General features: G+C 45.3%; 1 long non-coding RNA gene across 1 annotated transcript in view; it reads left to right on the top strand.

The window, feature by feature from the left end:
* Window positions 1-1736: 1736 nt before the first annotated feature.
* LOC138504689 (uncharacterized) overlaps window positions 1737-19451 on the top strand; it is a 299984-nt gene continuing 282269 nt past the window's right edge. The window contains exons 1-2 of the long non-coding RNA XR_011279902.1: window positions 1737-1824; window positions 13203-13404. This is a non-coding gene — a long non-coding RNA (uncharacterized lncRNA). The remainder of the gene's footprint in view (window positions 1825-13202; window positions 13405-19451) is intronic.

Raw genomic sequence — 19451 nt, 5'->3', positions numbered from 1 at the left:
GTTCTGAGGGCTGTGGGTAACGTGTTCCAGAGTTTAGGTGCCAGGTAGGGGAATCCTAGTCCTCCTGCCTTAGCCCTGGTAATTCGGGGCACTGTGAGTTGGTTGGTGTACTCCAGTCTAGTGGGTCTAGTGAATTGTGTTCTGACTAGAGTGTCTGATAGGTAAGAGGGTGCGGTTAGGTTGATGCATTTGTGTGCGGTGGAGAGAATCTTGAAGGTGATTCGGTCTTCAACTGGTAGCCAGTGAGCGTTTTTTCTTGCTTGAGAGATGTGGTTTCTTTTAGGAATACTGAGAGCTGCTCTGAAGGAGTTGTTTTGAGTGGTTTGGATAACGCCAGTATGGCCTTGTACGAATGGAGATGCTGAGAGAATGATGAGAACCCTCACCAATGTGTTCCGCATTGCACAGGGACGAGGAGAGTGTGAGAAATGCGCGCTATACCAGTTTTTAGCCGAATACCGCTCCACGCCCCACTGCTCGACCGGGGTTTCCCCAGCCAAAGCCCTATTCCTTTGATGCCCGAGAGGGCTAATACGAAAACATTCAAGCCGCATCCCGGGGGTGATCGATTGGTTGAACAAAGGAGGAAAGCCAACGAGCGAGAGTGTGTCAGGAGAGGCCTGCAGAATCATTGTTTGGAAGTCTGCAACCGGGTTCTGGTACGCACCAGACACCAGAGAGTGAAGCTGGATCTGCCTCATGAGCCCAATCCAATGGAGATCGTGGACAAGAAAGGTACCATGGTCACGGCCTCTAACAGCATGGCAAAGGTGATAAGGAATTCCAGTTTCTTCCGCCGGGTGGGGCAGTCGGAAGATCATGGAAACGGGGAAAGGCAGACTGCTCCATCCCCATGATGGCAGGGGTTTGACAGCGAAGAGTCAGATGCAGAGGAATCGGTGCCCAGCTATGATTAAAACGGCCCTGCGTACCAAGGAGGAGGAATGCCTCCAGATGTAAGGGAGGCGAATAGGTGCTACCCAAGGCGGGTTCAACGCAGACCACTGGAATATCTGAAGGACTTTGTGACCAACCCTCCTTAAACGACGACCGGCACGACCACCAGACCTTTTCCAGGTGTAATGCAATGTTGGTGCAGTTGTTATGTTTTTACCATGTTATTGCCCAGTGTAAGTGTGGCAGGCTTTGTTTTATTAATGATGAAAAAGGAGGAGTGTGGTGTGTGTCCCTTTTAGAAGTGTGACATACGCGTCACATGATGGTGGTTAATAAAAGGGGCCACCAGTGCTGTACACGCCAGTCAGCACGCGAACCCACTTACGTTGTAACCTGTCCCCAAGTCCATCCTCTCCAACGGTAGGGGGGGCGCCCTCCTCTAGATTGGAACCAGTTCTTCCCCCACCACACTTCTCTTTCCAGTAGATACATGCAGTTCTGATTGTGGCATTCCCGAGCGTCCTTGGCTGGTACGGGGTGGAAGGATTTTCTCCACTACCATCCACAGTGACACTCCACGCCCGCCCCTGCTCCCTCTCCTTCACTGGCAACACCGCCACGCTTCCACAGCCTGTGTAGGTTCTGTAGGTGCCGTAGGCTGCTGTCTGGTACTGTTTTGCTATAGTGTCTCCCTCTTCACAAATCGTGCAGTGCTGAAAGTGTGGCACACCCTGTGCCTTGTAATGACGGGTGCCACCAGGCAAATCAAAGCCGGTGCCAGGGAGCGTGGGTATGGGCGTAACCGAGGGCGCCCCCACTGCTGAAACTGTCACTGCGGCAGCGACAGAAAGATCCGCGAAGAGAGGCGTTTTTCACGGCCTGTAGGGCTGGAGATGTGTCTGCGCGCAATCCGCGGATGATTGGCAGGTAGGCCGTGTGGGATAAATGGGAGGAAAATCAGATAAGTCAGCTGGCAGTCAGCGCGGCGGGGGCCCGCCAAACCTGCACCGTGTGCAGAGTCCCAGCTCCCCGTCGTGGACTGAGCGCGCATCTCCACACATTGCAGGGAAAAACCTCATCAGCACTGAAGTCAGGTAACAGAGGGGCTCGAGGGACCTGGGATGCGTCCTACGAGAACCTTCAACCCGGCGATGAGGCCCTCAATCCGACACCATTCACATCCTAAATTCCCCCCAAGCTCCTGCAGCGGTCCAGTGCTCGTGTGAGTGCACAACACGGCACTCGCCCTTACCCTCCCCCACCCCCCAGGTTCCTATATTGCACGAGGGAAGCATTTTCCTACCGTAATTCCCACTCCCCCAAGGGTCCCCAGATACTCATTACCGAACAAACCCCTGTGAGGGGCATGCTGTCCAGTACACTGTCTCCCATTCCCCGCCTTCCATGTGCCCTAAACTAAACTAAGAGAGGCAACGTTTCCCCTCACTGATGAGGCCCAACAAGGCTGAAACACTCTGGGGTAGATGTTGGTACTCTTGTTCAGAGGAGAATTGCCTGGCATTTTGGTGCTGGACTGCAGAGGTGGGCAAATGGGTATTTCTCCTCTGTGAAGGGTACAGTGAGCTAAAACGTGGTAGTAGACCCTCCAGAGTGGGAACCTACCCATAGAAGAGGTTATTCGGCCGTGTTCAGTTCTCAGTAGAGGGGCTCCCAGACATGTGTTTAAAAGCCACAAACCAGCTATTTCCACCTGGCTGCATCTGAACTCTGACCTGTCAAAGAACTATAGACTGATCATCCCAGCTTCCAGCAATCATTCAGCATGTTCTAATGTAAGCAGCCCTTCCCAACTGCTATGCCATTCTCTCTCTCAGCACTTCCATTGAAATTCCTCTGCTTTGGACACCACATCACTGCCAAGCCATGAACCTCTCTAACAACTAAACCAGCATGGTCCCCCTACACACTTCGTGCAACACATGATTCCTTTTTCCTGTCCCCCTTCTTTCCGGTTCATGGAACTATTGGCCTCAAGCAGGAAGTCTGCCTCCACTGCACACCCTTACCCAACTTCTCTCTTCAAATAAACATTCGTTTGAGCTCGCTTTAATCAAGCCTTACCATCAAACTTTGAACTCAAAGTACTTGCCAGTGGTTTTTCAAAGCAGCCTTCTGAGAGTTAATGATTTAATTGGAGCAGTAAAAAGCTACTGGTGTAATAAACATGTCTTAACCAGGTCTGCCTTCAGCTACTCAATTTACAAGCACTATGTGTGTCCTTCACTGAAGTCCTGAACAACAAGCATTCGCAAAGCCAAAAGTTTTAGCTTGTGTATAAGTATTAGTCATTTTCCAGGCACTGCTATTAGATGCCCTGGTACTCGCACCATTTTGCCCCTGCTACCACCAACGGCAAGTTAATCCCACTATGGCAGGGCCTGACAAGGGCCTTTCCCATGCCTACATTACATAAAAGCCCAAACTGTTGGCATTGCCAAGGCTTGTTTTTGCAACTGTTCTGTGCATTTAAAACTCTGATGTCTCACGGGTATCCCGTGGTTTTGCAGATAACAAACACGTAATTTACTTCGATACTAGTACTTCGAAATGATGTATGTATTTTTGGGGTAAGGGGCTAAAGGAGGGCGGTGAAGAGGATATGAAAAAACCGAAGATAACGTCGAAGTAATGCATTGATGGAAATTGCTTGACCTGAAGACCCCAATCAATTTCTGCACATTTCACTGGGGTAGACATGTATTTCCCTCTCTTTGCACATTTTCCTGAACTGCGCTCGCATCGCCCACGTTAATGCTGAGAGGGAATGAACATATTAGTATTCAATGTCCCTATTCATTGTGGCCACCCCAAGGATCCTGTGCACTGGTGCACGGCCCCCGGTATTGCACAGGCTACCTTTGTGAATGTGTTGACCGTCGCTGACAGGCATCTTTACATGAACGGGGCATCTCGGAAATGCACTGCTCTGTCCATTTCAGAAATGCTCAGTCCTTTGTGAATAAGGGCCTCATTACACGGTAGGCGGTAAGGGTTTACCGGTGCTGGTATTTTACCGGCATGAACCATGGCGCTAATAGCGCCATGGTTTACCGCCTACCGTGTAATGAGGCCCTTAGTCTCTTAACCAGGCAACGAAAAGCGAAGGCCTTTTCTTATGAATAGTATTGTTTATTATGATCTGTTTCGCCAGAAGATCCTGTTCATTTATTATCTCATGTAAGGAATGCCAGGAAAATATGATCTAGTGCAAGGCCCCAGATAGACAATTAGGAAGGGTTTGCAGCACATCAGCTCCTTGGCAATGCGTGGGCTTCTGTTGGTTTGTTTATTTGTAATGCGCACCAGACCCGGAGGTATCAAGGCGCATAAAGCAATAAGATACAAGAGTACTTTCAGCTTAAAATAAATGGGTTACAGTGAGTGTACAACGGTACCCTAGTGAAATTGAAACATGTATAAACGACATATACATACAAGAATTTGAAGCAACTATAAACAATAAATACATACAAGGAGAGGTCAAAGTGTCCAAGATTACATATTTCCAGTGGTAGGGTATAACATAGACAAACGTTTGCAGAACATTTCTACGGTCATAGCTATAGGTCGTACCATGGTCCAAACATATTACAGACAATCAGTGGGAGATATTAGTGGTGGTTTTGTCTGAGCCATTTCATGGGGTTACCTCTGAAGTTAGGGAAGGTTTGATCTGCCTTCAGCAAGGGTGGGAGGGAGCTCCGTAATTGCGCTGCTTTGGCCGGGAAGCTAGTCCCACCAGCCTTTGTGAGTTTGAACCTTGGAACTACCAAACAATCTAGGTTAGCAGACCTAGTGGGTCGGCTGTTCATTCTTCTGTTGATTCTCTCCACGAGATAGCGGGGGACAGCATTGTTGAGGCATTTGTAAGTCAAAGTGGCAGTTTTGAGCCAGATTCTGTCATTGATAGACCTCTATTTGTTTTGCCTCCTTGTCTCAGAAATATGTTCTCTTCTCGCGATGCCTTGTGCCGTTCTCAGTGCGTTGTTCTGGAGAATTTGGATCTTGTTAACAACTTGCTTGCTAGCAACCAAGTACAGTGAGTTACAATAGTCCAGCTTGGACAAAATTAGGGCTCTAGCAAGTATGGAACAGCTGTCATTAGAAAGAAAGGGTTCACCAGCTCTGATCAGCTCACAGGTGTATGCCGAAGCCAAAGCCATGGCATTGACCTGTTTCGCATAGATGAGGGTGGAGTCTAGGTAAAAACGAGATTTTTTACCTCTTTGGCAACTTTGATAATGTTGCCATCAATGATAAATGAGGCATATTTAGGTCCAAGTTTGTTAAGGTTGAGAGCTGTCCCTAGAATGAGGATCTCCGTTTTGTCATCATTCAAGCATAATCCGTGGGCGGCCATCCATGCTTGGATGATGAGGTATATTCTATTTACTAAGGCCATATCTTTGTCATTATCCCCAGTAAGTGGTATGAGAATCTGGGTATCATCTGCATAATTTGTGTAGGTGACACCCAGACCATCCAGATCATCAAATAGGGGCTTAGTAAATATTATACATTGTGGGGGAAACGCATGAGGCGTGCGGCACACCACAGGTAATAGGAATAGGATCAGCCGCCGCAGATGGCGAGAAGACTCTGATAGTCCTGTTGCTCAAGAACGATTGAACCAATAATATGGCATCCTGGGCAAAGTGAGCTGCTGAATCCAGGTGATTGCACAGTACTTTGTGGTCCACCAGATCGAAGGCGGCCGAAAGGTCAAGTAAAAGTAGCAAGGCTGTTTTCCCCATGTCCTTAAGTTTTTCGATCAGGGTTTTAAGATCAATCAGTGTCGTTTCAGTGCTGTGTTGGGGCCTGAAACTGGACTGTCGGATTCCCAAAAGCTGATTGGATTCTAAGTACTCCTGAATCTGCAAGTAGGACACTCGGTCTAATATTTTAAGTAAGAGTCGCACAATTGTAATAGGCCTGTAGTTGGTCGGTATGGATGGGTATAATGATTGTTTTTTGAGGAGGGGGAGGACCCAAGACTCTTTTGAGTTGCTTGGGATGGTACCAGATCGGAAAGAGGCATTAATTTGTTTGGTTATGAATGGTGATAGGTCTCTTGCCGATTTTTTTCATTCAACCTCGAGGATTGAGACTGTTGAGAAACTGAAACGTTGAGGCTGTGAGGTGGTGTCAGTAGTATGTACAGGGGTATTAGCAGGTGGGTCTAAGTTAGGAATATTTTCTTTTTTTTAATCAGTTATCTTGTTCTGAAGAAGGGTGATTTTATTGGTTAGGGCATTCTGTATATTTGAGCACCAAAGTGTGTCCTTCAAGCAGTTATCTGTGGTGGGAACAGGGGCTTCCAACTCTTTTAAGAAAACAAATAATTCCTTGGTACTTGAGTTTGCTTGGAGAATCCTATTATTGTAGGCTTCCTTTTTGGTGTGAATTATTTATTTCTTATTTAAGGCTGAGATATTGATGAGGTTAGTTTTGTTTTAATCGTTAGGTAGGTGTCGCCAGGCGACTTCGCATTTTATTTTTTAGCTCTCAAGGTTTTGAGGTGCGGTGTAAACCAAGAGTTTAGGTGAGCTCTGGGTTTGCTTTTCCTAATTTTTAATGGGGCAATCATATCTAAAGCTTTGGTCATAGCATTGTTGTATTCGTCTACTAAAGTAGCCGGGGTCATTTGTATCTGGCAATTAGTTGAGGATAGGTGTTATGAGAGGTATGAGTTTATCCACTGTAATATTCTTTTTATTCCTGATGAAGGTTGGAAGAGCCATTGAATTATATTTAGGGGTGAGATTTTTGACTGCAAGATTAAAAGATAGGAGGTAGTGGTCCGTCCATAGTGGCGAGGTATAGAGGTGATTAAGGCATTGCAATTAAGTTCTGCCACCCAATCAAGCTTTCTGCCTTTATTGTGTGTGGGCATGGTCACCCTTTGGGTGAAGCCGAGTTCAGTGAGCACATTGGTTATATCTGTAGCTTGCTGGTCACTTGGGTCATTAAAGCCCAGGTTGAGATCCCCCAATAATAGTGTTTGAGAAGTAGTTTTCATATTGTTGGGTAATATTATAGAGATATCTTCCTCAAATGCACCGATGGGCCCCCCGCAGGTCTATAGATAAGATGAATAGTCAGCATTTGGGAGTCAGATATGGGGAGTTTAGCAGTGAGTAATTCACCAGATTTGATGTCAAGTGCTGGGGCTAGTCTTATAGCTAAATTGGATTTGGCTATAAGGGTTATTCCTCCTCCTCTCGAATCGATCCTATCTGCTCTGAAGATGGTGTAATTATCTGGTGCAGCGAGCATGAGGGCCGGGCCTTTAGCTGCATGAAGCCATGACTCAGTTACAGCAAGAAAATCATAATCTTTTGCCTGTATTAAGTCCGCTATCTCTGTAACACGTGCTACTAAGGATCTGGCGTTGATTAAGGCGCCTTTGATGTCTGGGATATTGTTGTTAATTGGAGGGATATTGTTGTTGATTGGAGGGTTCACTATTCTCGTTTCAAATGGGAATTTCCGCTCTTTAAATCAATTTTTCATGCAAGCCCCACTAGCAAACTCCTTGCTCCGAATGGGGTGGGCCATTATGATTTAGATGGGCTCGGGCATATAAATAATCAATCTCTATTTAGAAAACTTGAGCTGGCGAAGCGGTCAGGCATGAATGTGTTTTTCATGCCTACGCCCTGGACTGGTTGCCTGTACCTGTTTGCATAGGAATGTAGAGCAGTCTGCAGCATTGGGGAGATAGACGGCTTGGAACCTACCCTCTCCAGTTTTATCTGGGTGGTCCCTATAGGTACAAAGAAGTCAAATAGCCCTAGGTTGGACTGATCTCCCTCTCACCAAGGACCCTGCACTGACGTACCCAGGGCAGAAACAAGAGGCAGAGCCTATCCCAGAGCAGAATCTTGCACTGATGCCAGTGGCGCAGAAAGCACATTCATGCAACATTTAAAAAACAAGTGTTGGCAAAGCCAACCGTTTTGGTATTATATGATATGGGTATCCCGTTGTTTAAAATACATTTTTTAAAATAATAAAAGTTTGCATTTTGGTTGTGCCCATTTGGTCGAATTGACTAATTGCATATGTATGAGTGGATGCAGGGTTGGGGGCGTGGGGTAAGAGTAAGAAGGGAGGGCATGGGTGGATCCCACTCACCCATAACAAAATAAAATGGTTCAAATTCAGGTCTACCAAAAGTTCATGACCAAAATGCAGACTTTCAAAGGACAGTCTTTTAAAACACATAGAAGCTATGATGTGTGCTTACACCATAAATCATCTTTTGCCATTTATGGGTATTATCGTTGTCCATGAGTTGAAATGATATGCTCAGATATTAATATTATATGGAATAGGACATGGTAGGTATTGGGATCATATATCTGGTGCCATTTGACCAGCTTCTAACATCGTTCCTAGGTAATGCCGTCAAAGGTCTATGTATTCAGACTTTCTAATATCACTGTTGCAGACATTGTAGGCGCAACAGTTGGCTTATGGTGTGAGCAATTGGTCATATCATGGCAGTGGTTCTCTAGTGCCTTTCAACCACTTAGATAAAAGCCCAAACTGTTGATGTTGCTAATGTTTGTGTCTAAAGTCATTCCTTCAGACTAAACCCTGGGCTGACGCTGTGCGAAGGACCCTAGTGACCGTACTGTCTGGAAATGATTTCCTGCCTCCAAGAGTCCTGCGTGAATTTGAGAAACATGGCATGATGGGAAATGAAGAAGCATAAACCCAGTAGATGCTTCCACTGCACTTTGTTAGAATAAATAACGTAAATGTTAATGATCTTGACAAAACAAATAACATTTTTGTGTTAGATGCTTAACGATAGCGAATCCCTCACAGGGTTAGGCCTTGAAAGTCTCCCTGCCAACATTGCCATTCTATTTGCTGTAGCGTTGCAGTACACTTAGGCTGTGAATCCAACCTCATATCCGTCTCACCTCTTCATACACTCTAATGGAAATCATTTTTGCAGCAGTAGGTGCTGCATTGAGACATCTATGAGCCAGAATGTATGTATGCATGTATGTATGTATGTATGTATGTATGTATGTATGTATTGGATTTATACAGCATAAACCTAGCTGGGAAGCAATGGAGCTCTGTACGTAGGGGAGGCACCTGGGGCATCACAATTAGGATGCAAGCATATCAGAGAAGCTGGGATGTGTAGAGGTGGTAGGGGAGAGAGAGAGCTCTGGTGGGGAGAAATAGGGTTGTATGGAGGGATCAGCAATTGGCTAGATGTTCTGTGAAGAGTAGGGTCTTTATCTCCTCCCTGAAGTGTAGGATGGAGGGGGCCAGTCTTATCTGCATTCGTAACATGTTCCCGAAGCAGGGTGCATCACAGGAAAATGTCTGTTTCCTGTTTTCACCCTCTTGCAGTTCTTTGTTTCCAGTTTGGTGATGTTGCAGCATTTGGTGGTGTGCTTGCCTCTGGAGACGGAGAGTTTGCCAGGTAGAGTGGTGGTTTAGTTGGGTCTGCTTTGAAGGTGATGCAGACAGTCTTGGACCTGATACATGCTTGAATGATTAGCCAGTATAGCTCCTTTATAATGGGGCTGATGGGGTTAAAGTTTCCTAGCCCTGTGGTGAGGTGTGCTAAACAGCTTTCAGAGGGACATAGGTTGCATATGCGACTCCTCTGAGTAAGGCATTTTCACCATCCAGGTGGAAGAAGCCCAGGGCTATGATAGCTGTTCTGAAACTTGTGGCATGGATACAAAACGTGACTAAGGGCCTCATTACACGGAAGGCGGTGAACCATGGCGCTATTAGCGCCATGGTTCATGCCGGTGAAATACCGGCACCGCCTTGGTGGAAAGGGGAATTACCACCCTATTCCAAGGTTGGCAGGGGGGTAATTCCCCCTTCCACCATTGCCCTTCCCCATTTTTGCCCCATCGGGCATAATGGGAATGGGGAAGGTGCTAATTACGGCACCGCAAAATTGCGGTACCGTAATTAGCTCCCTGGTCCCTTTGCGGGTTGCTTTTAACACCTGCAAAAAGCAGGCGTTAAATTCCCCAACCCGCAAAGGGACCTCGTAGTACGGCGGTAAGGGTTAACGGTCACCGTTGCCATTAACGGTGACCGTTAACCCTTACCGCCGTCCGTGTAACGAGGCCCTATGTTGAGGAGCAGAAGCTGAGATCATACTGTTTAGGGCTTCCTGGCAATTTGTGTATTGAATGAGAGGTGTAATGAATCGAGGGAATGTCCCTTCCCCCCAAGGGGGAGCCCCGCATTGTGAGGCTAGAGAGGTGAGTCTGCTCTGCAAAACCCTCCCTATGGGTCGAGGCAAATGGGACCTGACCAGAGAGACTCCCCTTAGGGGACAAGGAGTCCTGTTTCCATAAGTAACTCCCTGATGCCCTCCATGTGATGGCCTATATTGAGCTATCCAATACACCCAAACATCATAAATGCCATGACTTGAATGAAGATAAAGTGAACGTATACCATTCCCAAAGAGAAGATGAAACTGTACCTTTAAATCCAAATCTCCAATGGACTGAGCCGAGTTGGTTGAAAAGGGATGACATACCAAATACCCAGAGTACGGGAGCGGAAGGCAGAGAGAGACAAGGGAAGCCCCCTGTGCATAAATCACTTGCGGGAGTCGGAGCTGAATTAGACCGGGGAGCACACGAAATTCAGGATGGCTCCGATCTGGAGCAAGGAACGATTGAAACCCAGCGTGTGTGAGGAACAGAAAGCTGGCAAGGGTGGACCACAGAGCTCGGTGGTGGCGTGACCACAGAGAACTCGTTATGGGCAGGTCACCATCTCAACTATGCCAACACCGCCTCAGGGAGAAAGCAACTCCTGAATCGGTTACCTGTGGTGGTAGAAAGAAGCCGAGAAGTAGACAGGAATGTGTACGAAGCAGACGTCACAGAGAGCGAAGCAAGAAAAAAACCAAAGGAAGAAAAAGGATTCCCATACCCACAGGCCCCAGTGACGTTCCCCTGCAACACAGAAGGTAATAGGGCGAATGGGAATACCAGGAAGCCAAAAGGGACTTGTTATAGACTAAGAGAAACTCGTCCCAGTACTGATATTGAAAGTATGGAAAGCAAGAGGATAACTTTGAACACTGTTAATGCAATAAAGGGAAGCGTAGAGAACACAGAGAGTGAGAGAAGTAGAATTGGATTACTAGTGCCCTGAGAAATGGTGAAATATAACGATTTGGACAACAAAAGGTCCAGAGTACGAGACGCTATACAAGTATACATAGAGTTCTCTAAGAAAGAGAGGAGGAGTCGCACAAGAGCAAGAAAATCCCCAGAAACAAAAGAGGAGAGTAAGACTGCAAACCCCTAAGGGAACTACAGAGATTTACACAGGATAACAAGAGACTTTTTACACATTGTATACTGAACAGAACTCTGAAATTGAAGCACACCAGTGCAACTGCACAGCCAACAGGAGAAGGGAGTCATTCTCCTGGCCTTTGTTGATTATAATCATGGTAGGTTCCATTAGGTTAGTTTTGGACAGCAGACTGATTTCTTTGGCTGTTTATTCACGACTGACGAGCACCTTAGTTAGTAAAATAGATAGGGAACACACCTAGGAAAGGGAACGATAGGCCTTCTTTTTATTCTTTAATAAACAAATGCTCAAAATGTCCTGGGAACTGATTGGTTTTACACTGGGGAAGAACTGAGGCACCTCTCTGTTGAGTTTGAAGTTGGGTAGTTCTGCACTTGGGCACGCTTGGTGGGGTTTCCTAGGAGAAGGAATTCTGTCTTTTTTGGGTTAAGCTTCAGGCAGGCACTTAACATCTAGGCTTGGTTGAGGGACAGGCAGTGCTTTAGTTGATGGTTGTCAAAGATGACATTGATTTTAAGGGAAACTGGGCATCATCTCTCTATTGATTTCTCTTTTAATGGGTGCTGGTGAAAAATTCCTCCATAAAAAAGTTGAAGATGAGTGGGGGCAGGATGGAGCATTGTGGAACTCTGGGATTACTGGCGGGTGGTGCGATCGTTTTGGGCCCATGAGGATGAGTTGGTCTCTGTTGGAGAGATAGAAGGTGAACCCCTAAAAGACTGTTCCTTTGAAGCTCATGCACATGACTTTGATGTTGAGAAGGGATTTATTATCAACAGTATTAAACGTTGGCAGAATGTTCAAGAAGGATCAGTAAACAGGGATCCCCTTTGTTCAGGGTGTTTCGAGCATCATCAATAACTTGAATGGTAGTCGTTGCTGTGCTGCATCATTGTCTGAAACCAGATTGTTAGCCTTGTGGAAGATGGTGCAGAGTGATCCTTTTGTGCCGATGGATAGTGACGGCTTTCTCAGTCACTTTGCCAAGGACAGTAGATGCTTGATGTGGCAATAGTTAACTAGGACACCCGAGTTCAGTGTGGGTTTTCTTCAAAAGAGACAAAGCTGTCCTCTTTTCAGCGCCTCTCGGGAAGGTGCCTTGTGTGAGGGATGCATTGATGATGTTGAGATATGGTGTGAGTGTCAGGCCTTGACTCACTGATACTGCACAGGAACTGATGTGAACCAGGAACGACCATCACAGCTTCCAAGCACTCCACCAAGGGATAATGACATGTGTCAGAAAGATAAGCGGGCCACGACTGTTGGACTGGACACATAAAAGCAGGGCCTCTTCCCTTGTGGGGGGTATAGCAGTAGTAGGGGCTGGGCAGCAGCTGGGCAGTGGAACACCAATGGGACTGCGAAAAGATACTTGGTCCTATCTTGGCAATCATTCTTTTTGATATATTGTTTTTTGTGGATGGTTTCTTTTTGTTTAGAAAATGTCCCTTAAAGGTGTCATTCAAATGAATGGATGACCTTATGTATCACCCTCATTATTTTTTTGTTTCTCTAATCCACAAAAGGTCTAGATATTGGTTTCTTGAAAAAAGATGCTTGTAATAGGTGAGCAAAGTTACACTCCTCTTAGAGTGTGCTGCTGGGTAACATCCAATTTGATCGAAAAAAAAACCTGTCTCTATGGCCGTTTTGATCGAATTGGGTGTTACCAATTTGATCGAGACCAAAATAACCGCACATGAGGAGTGGGGCTGCGGGGGTGTCCCCCGCTCCCTATGTTTGGTATTTCAGGGTTTCAGGGGTGTGGCGGGGTCTCCTGCTTCCATAGCATTGGTGGTGGGAGGGGGATTACGAAAAAAACGGGCCTCACGCAATTAGGCTGCTGCCAGTTCGGCCGCGAACAATTGCGGCACAAACAAACAACCCAGATCTGTGCTGCTGGGCTCCAGTCAGCTAAGCTGGATTTTTCTTTCTCTTTCCTATAGTCCTCCCACCACCCAGATGCACAGGCCCCTCACAGACCCCAGACTCACTGGACAGTGTGGCAAGCAAACACATTGCTTAAAGAAAAACATGGGCTGGAAGGCGGGAACTGTTGTGCGACAAGAGAATCTTGGCAGAAGGCAGCAACAGGAACAAGGCACAGACATGAAGCATGGGCAGACCAAAACTTTCATTGGAATTACGGTAGGTCGAAAAGATATTGATGATGAGTGATGTTGCAAGTAGAGGACATGGGTTTTGTAGGCTGCTACATATAATGGTGGGCCGTATCTTCTAGCTGACAGCTGGGCTTAGGCAAATAAAGCTATGGAGCGCTAACCCCTGCGGTATCTTCAGAGAGCACCAGACCTGTGGAGCCAGTAATCTGCAAGAATACTTATGCTGATTCCTAACCTGTGATGACCTTGGCGATGGGGACGATTGAGTCTTTCCAAATGGTGGCTTTGAGGGCTGCAGGAGTTTTGGTCAGGTCTTATGGAGTAATTGTCCTGAATTCGGTCCATCTTGATATGTTGCAGGCAAGAATGGGTATGTATGGGTGATAAACCGGTGGCAGGTTTGGAGCTGTCAATGAGCTGCCTTATCTTCTATGTGAAGAAGTTGGAAATGTGTTGCATTTTTCAGTCTCGTGCGGTATTGCCGGGTCTGGCAAGTGTGTCATGCAGTGTTTCATGACGAATTTTTGTTTTCATTGGATGCATCTACAATTGTTGTTGCGCAGTAGTTTGCTGTCACTGTGATGAGTGTCCTGCATGCTGAATGGACGTACTCCAGGTGATGAGGTGATGTGATCTTCCTCTTGGTGGAATTTTCTCTAGAACATTTCTTGTCTGCAAATGACGTGCCAGAAAATATTATATGACCCCTCCATAGGGTGAATTCCACTAGGGCTTATCACATTTGGACCATTGTATTCAAAACTTCAAATTGTCATTTGAAATTTAAAAGTTGGTATTTTTGTGTTCTAGTATGTTATATATGTGTTCTCAAAGGTATTTCGAGTAGGGCTTTGTATTCAATTTTGCCTATATGTGTACATTCAATAAAACGTTTGGTTGGAACAAATATTAAATATTTTTCTGAATCGTTATACACAGCCCGTAGGGAAGCTTTGTTGTTTAGATCTATTGTGATGCTGCTTATGTTTCCCTCTTGTCTTTTTTTTTTGTGGCCCTGGTGGCAGAAAGCCAAGGATACCCAGGCTCATCTTCATCTCAGACCCCCCAAAACAACATATTGTGATGCAATCGTTGATGCCAAAGGAAGATCACTTCTCTGGTCGAATAAAAAAGGCCAGCAATAGCCCAGGCAGCTATTGGATATAGTGTTGCTGATATTCATCTCACCACAATCTAAGGCATCCTCCATCCAAAAATATAAGACCTCTGCAACAGTCGAACCTGCACCTTCACACAAAATGTTTAGAAAATTAGGAATCAACTGCTCTGAGTAACTAGAAATATGACCACTCCCACCCCCAAGAACCCGACCCAGTAGACAACACAGTAAAATGACTTCTCATTTTCAGAAGCACGTGCCACTGGGTGCCCTGCTTTTTCAAATTTTTCAAACGCTTGCAGGAACCCTGCCCTGCAACCACTGCAGCAGCCCACACCAATATCCTGTCCAAACCCATCAATGCATTCATCAACAGCTCACTACAGACCGGAAAAGTACCTACAGCCCTCAAACACTCCATGGTCACCCACCTCAGCAGTTATTGCCCCCAAAGTAAGGCTACAGTGGGAAATCACATATTTAGAGAACATCATCACTCTACAACTCCAGGCACAAATGAAATCCAACATGACATTGCACACGTGCCAGTCTGTAGTCCGCCCCTTCAACAGAACATAAACTGCACCTGAATCAACATGTGATCACCCTCCAGAACTAAATCCCTTGACATGTTGAACATGTTTGACCTATCCGTTGCCTTCGATGCAGTGGACCACACCATTCTTCTATGCTGCTTACAACTGGACAACATTTCCTCTCTTGCACTGAGGTACTTTAAGCATTTCATCTCCTACACTTTTGGCATGCAAATCGACTGAAGCGTCACGGGCCAACAAAGACAATTTGCAATCCTGTTAAACATATCAAAGCCACCTGGGAAGCCAAATTGGCAGGTCAGCACAGTGGTCAACTTGGCTTGCTTTCAAATGAAATTCCTCAAAAAATGTTTACTATACACACCAACAGAAAACCACCCAATGGTGGTAAGAACACTTGAAAAATCAAGACTGGACTCTTGCAATGCCCTCTATGAGGGCATCTGCTTACCAAATCAAAAGTCCCCAACAGAATTCAGAATGTCACTGATAGGTTTATCTTAGGCTCACTAACCAAACCCAAAGCATACATTATGGGCCTCATTATGTGTTTGGCAGTAATTCGGCATAAATCCACTGAATTACTGCCAAACGATTACTGTTACTGCCACTTGGTCCCACAGAGTTACAACATTATTACAAGTGGTGGTAGGGCATTGTTAATCCCCATTTTAAGAGTCCATAGGACTCCCTGGGGATTTCAGCATAATTACCGCCAGCAGTAATTCTGCTGGCATTAATTTTGCTGATTTGTTTGGTGGTAAAGTAGAAGATTTACATCCCCATTTTTGCTGGAGGTAAATCCTCCACCTTACCACCAAACTTGTAATAGTAATACTGAAGTGCGGTAATGCGGTGGTAACAGAATTACTGCCGCATTACCACTGTTTGTACTCGCACTGCAAATCTGCATACATAGGTTACAATGTTATCCCACCACCCTCATTGGCTACCACCTATAGAACATGCTAATGCCCCCCTATATTCCTTGGACCGATTGACCACACTATAACTAAAGCCACTCCCCCATTCATGCCCACTGCTCCGTCACCATTAAATCCGGGTATGAGATTGGCTACTAAGTAAATTGTTACAATCATAAATTGTGACCATCACGTGATGTGTACTCCCTCCGATCCAGACACGTTCAAAGTAAACTGGCGAGGCCAACTCTGCTTTGAAAAGACAATAGGCCTTTTCATTGTCTCGGGGGGATAGCTCAGGGGCAACATACTCGCCTTGGAAGCAATTCGACACTGAGCAACACAGGTTCGATCCCCGGGTGTGTGCTTAGAAACCTCTGGGTAGTAAGCGCATTATAAATAACCTATTATATCATATCATATTAACGCAGACACCGCGGCTCAAAAGCTGCACCCCCAACCTTGAACTTAATTTATTGGCATCACCTCTGCGCTTCCTATCCCAAATCACAGAACGTTCCAAACACTACTCCCCCCTCATCTCCTTCAGATCCAAGTTGCCCAGTAATGACGTGACCAGGGCACAAATCTTGAGTCCGAATTTCATGGATTTATTTGCTTTAGTTATACAACTACTTGTAATTCAAATGGGATGACTGTTCCTTGGGTGAGGGCAGTAGTGCTCTAAATCTTTGCCTGGCATCTTTGCATCATAAAACCTCATCCCCTATTCTCATTAATGTGTCTTTCGAGGGGCGAATCTCTACCGGTCCTCCCTACAGCTAACATTCTTTTCCCACCACTTTTGAGTTCTGCAGCTGGATACAATTAGCGTTTATCTGTGCACTGCGGGTGCCTCTGACCACGGCTTCTCTCCTGGGGGATGAAAAAGAGATTTGTCTTAAGATTCAGCTACATAGAGCCGCAGCACTGCATCAGGACTTCATTCTATTCTGTTCATAGTGTACTAGCCCTTAAAATCCAATATGGCCACACTCCTTTCTATTCTTTTTCATTCCATGTGTCTCTTCATAAATTAATGTAGTTCAAAACACAAGAAATTGACTGCAGTCCAATTTTGGATTACAATTGTTGTTTGTCTATGTTCTTAAAAAATAGAATAAGAAAAATAGCATTTTGAAATGCCCATCAACAATATGGAGTCTGAGATTGCTTGATCGAAGAAATACAGCAATAGTGTACTGGTTTAACATGATGCACAAACAAAGTGTTTAGAATTCAATTGCTACTGGTAGCACCTTTTGTACATTATGTTAACACGCTGACCTCGGACTGCCACAGTATCTTTCTGACTCCATCTTCCACCTGCTTCAGCTCTTTCCTCGCACTTCACTAAGAAACATAACTTTGCATACAACTCCTAAACATGGAACCTATAACACTGCCCTATCTATAACATCTGCAACTCCAACATTATTATATTGTTGCTCCTTCTTTGTTGCTAAATGTGAGTATCTAATATGTGTCAAACTAACTACAAGTGCTACGTGTGCCTTCTACCACGCAAAACTCACCCTGCTCACACTGTGATGCGTGCTAATAGGTTTTTCTTAGCCTGAACCGATTTGCCTGGCTGGGACACTGTAAATGCATCCCAACATTCCCCCATTTAGTTAATACTCCATTAACAAACCCTGCGCCTGCTTCCTTCTAAGTCATCATCTTTGGGTACCTGTACCCTAAACACATGATGTAAACTCCCCCCTCCCCCTCTGGCATATTCATCCAGAGTACCCATCATAAAGTAACATCCCCCATCTCCTGCTAAATCAACCCAGTGCTCTGCATAGTTCTTCGGGTGTGGTGGGGGTGTGGTCAGGTACCCGTAGGCTTGAAATCCTGCTCTATTTTCACCAACCTTGGTCTTCCAACCTCATCCCATCTGTCAGTCTGGGTGTACTTGTGTTTTGTTAGAGGAGGAGCTCTACCCGTTGTTGTTGACACCATCATAGTTGTGCTCTTCGTCACTGTCTTCGTGCAACATCTCAGAATCATCTGACATGAACAAAAAAGCACAAGCAGAAAAACCTCAATAGGAACTGTAAGGGTGTAGAAGTAAGGCTCGGACACAGTGGTGGCATGTTTTTGGATATTAAGGTTTATTTAATACTAAAAGTTTGTAAAAATGCACCTCTTTCCCTAAAACTAAGAGAGGGTTCCTACCTCAAAGAAAACTAGTGAAATTCTCAGGATGTCCGAAACTGAAAAACCTACCTCTGTCCCTAATAATAACAATCTAAAGTAACTGTGCAAGTATGATCTCTTTGAACTGGAGGCTCCTTCTAGCCCTTTAAGATGAGTAGCGGTACCCTGGAGATAGATGGGAATGCAGATTTTATTCAGACATCAATAATCAAGATGACACAAATAGTTTGGCAAAAGTTTGTCTGTTTTAATATCAGGTATATAAAACAGGGAGTACAACAAACATCAACAATCGCTCGATACTCTGACTCCAACTACTTCATAAAAAAGCTGGGCTTTTGTACCCAAAAGTGGTCATCACTGACGTGCTGACCTGCGTCATTACCAACGTCATCCTACGTGGCAAACTACAAAAACCTATCGGGAGGTGGGATTGGGTCTAAGTGAATAACTAAACATAGGTTCTATATCTGTATGGAGTAATGGAAAGAGGTAATTGGATAGTTAAAATCAGGTGGGGAAACTAAGCCCTCCCTTCAAAATGGCCACTATGAACGTCACTAAATGCATGACGTCCCATTGGCTACACGCATTATAGGACACCCACCTATGTGGTCCCCTATAATTTGTTGGCTGCTTCTAACCCCCATCAGTACTTTTCCACCTACGTGAGCAGCACGCAGACTGAACAACCAGGTGTGGGTCAGCTCGTCTTTGCACCAGCTTCCCACCAATTAAAATATCATCCATCATCATCTCAATGGTCCAGTGTCAATAAGTACTTTGAAGTTGGCCTTGAGTTTGTACTGTTCTCTGAGAATTTTTAAGCGTATGAGCACTAGCTGGCTTCCTTGCGTAGGTGTGATCATCTGGCTCGTCCAACTTCCCTCTATCACATGACTGGATATCATGAAATTGAGCCTTTTAGTGTATTTGATTTTATTCTCAATAGTCCTCCGACGTCTTTTGTTTTTGCTTGACCTCTCTGAACAGGAGCTTCTGTTCTTTCACATTAATTGTATCCAATGTCAACCACTTCTAGTTTGATAAGTTCTTGGCTCAGTGAACTCCTTAGCTGAGCTTTTATTCTGTTTAATTCAATTGCTTTTCCTAACTGCGACACTAAAATGAGGCCTTCTGTTTTGTTCAGTACTGCTTATATACGTAGCGGAAACATTCATCCTTTACTTGTCCATATGTATCTATAGTGGTATATATGTATATGTTGGCGCTTGCCACGGTCTAATCTATTTAAAAGCATGTGGCTAGCTTCATGATTGCTTTACTGCTTGCATTCCATTGCATC

This window comes from Ambystoma mexicanum, chromosome 11, assembly GCF_040938575.1.
Source record: "Ambystoma mexicanum isolate Mex_15411 chromosome 11, UKY_AmexF1_1, whole genome shotgun sequence".
Lineage (NCBI taxonomy): Eukaryota > Metazoa > Chordata > Amphibia > Caudata > Ambystomatidae > Ambystoma > Ambystoma mexicanum.
The sequence above is the reverse complement of the archived record's forward strand: the minus strand, read 5'-3'. Positions and strand labels throughout refer to the sequence as shown.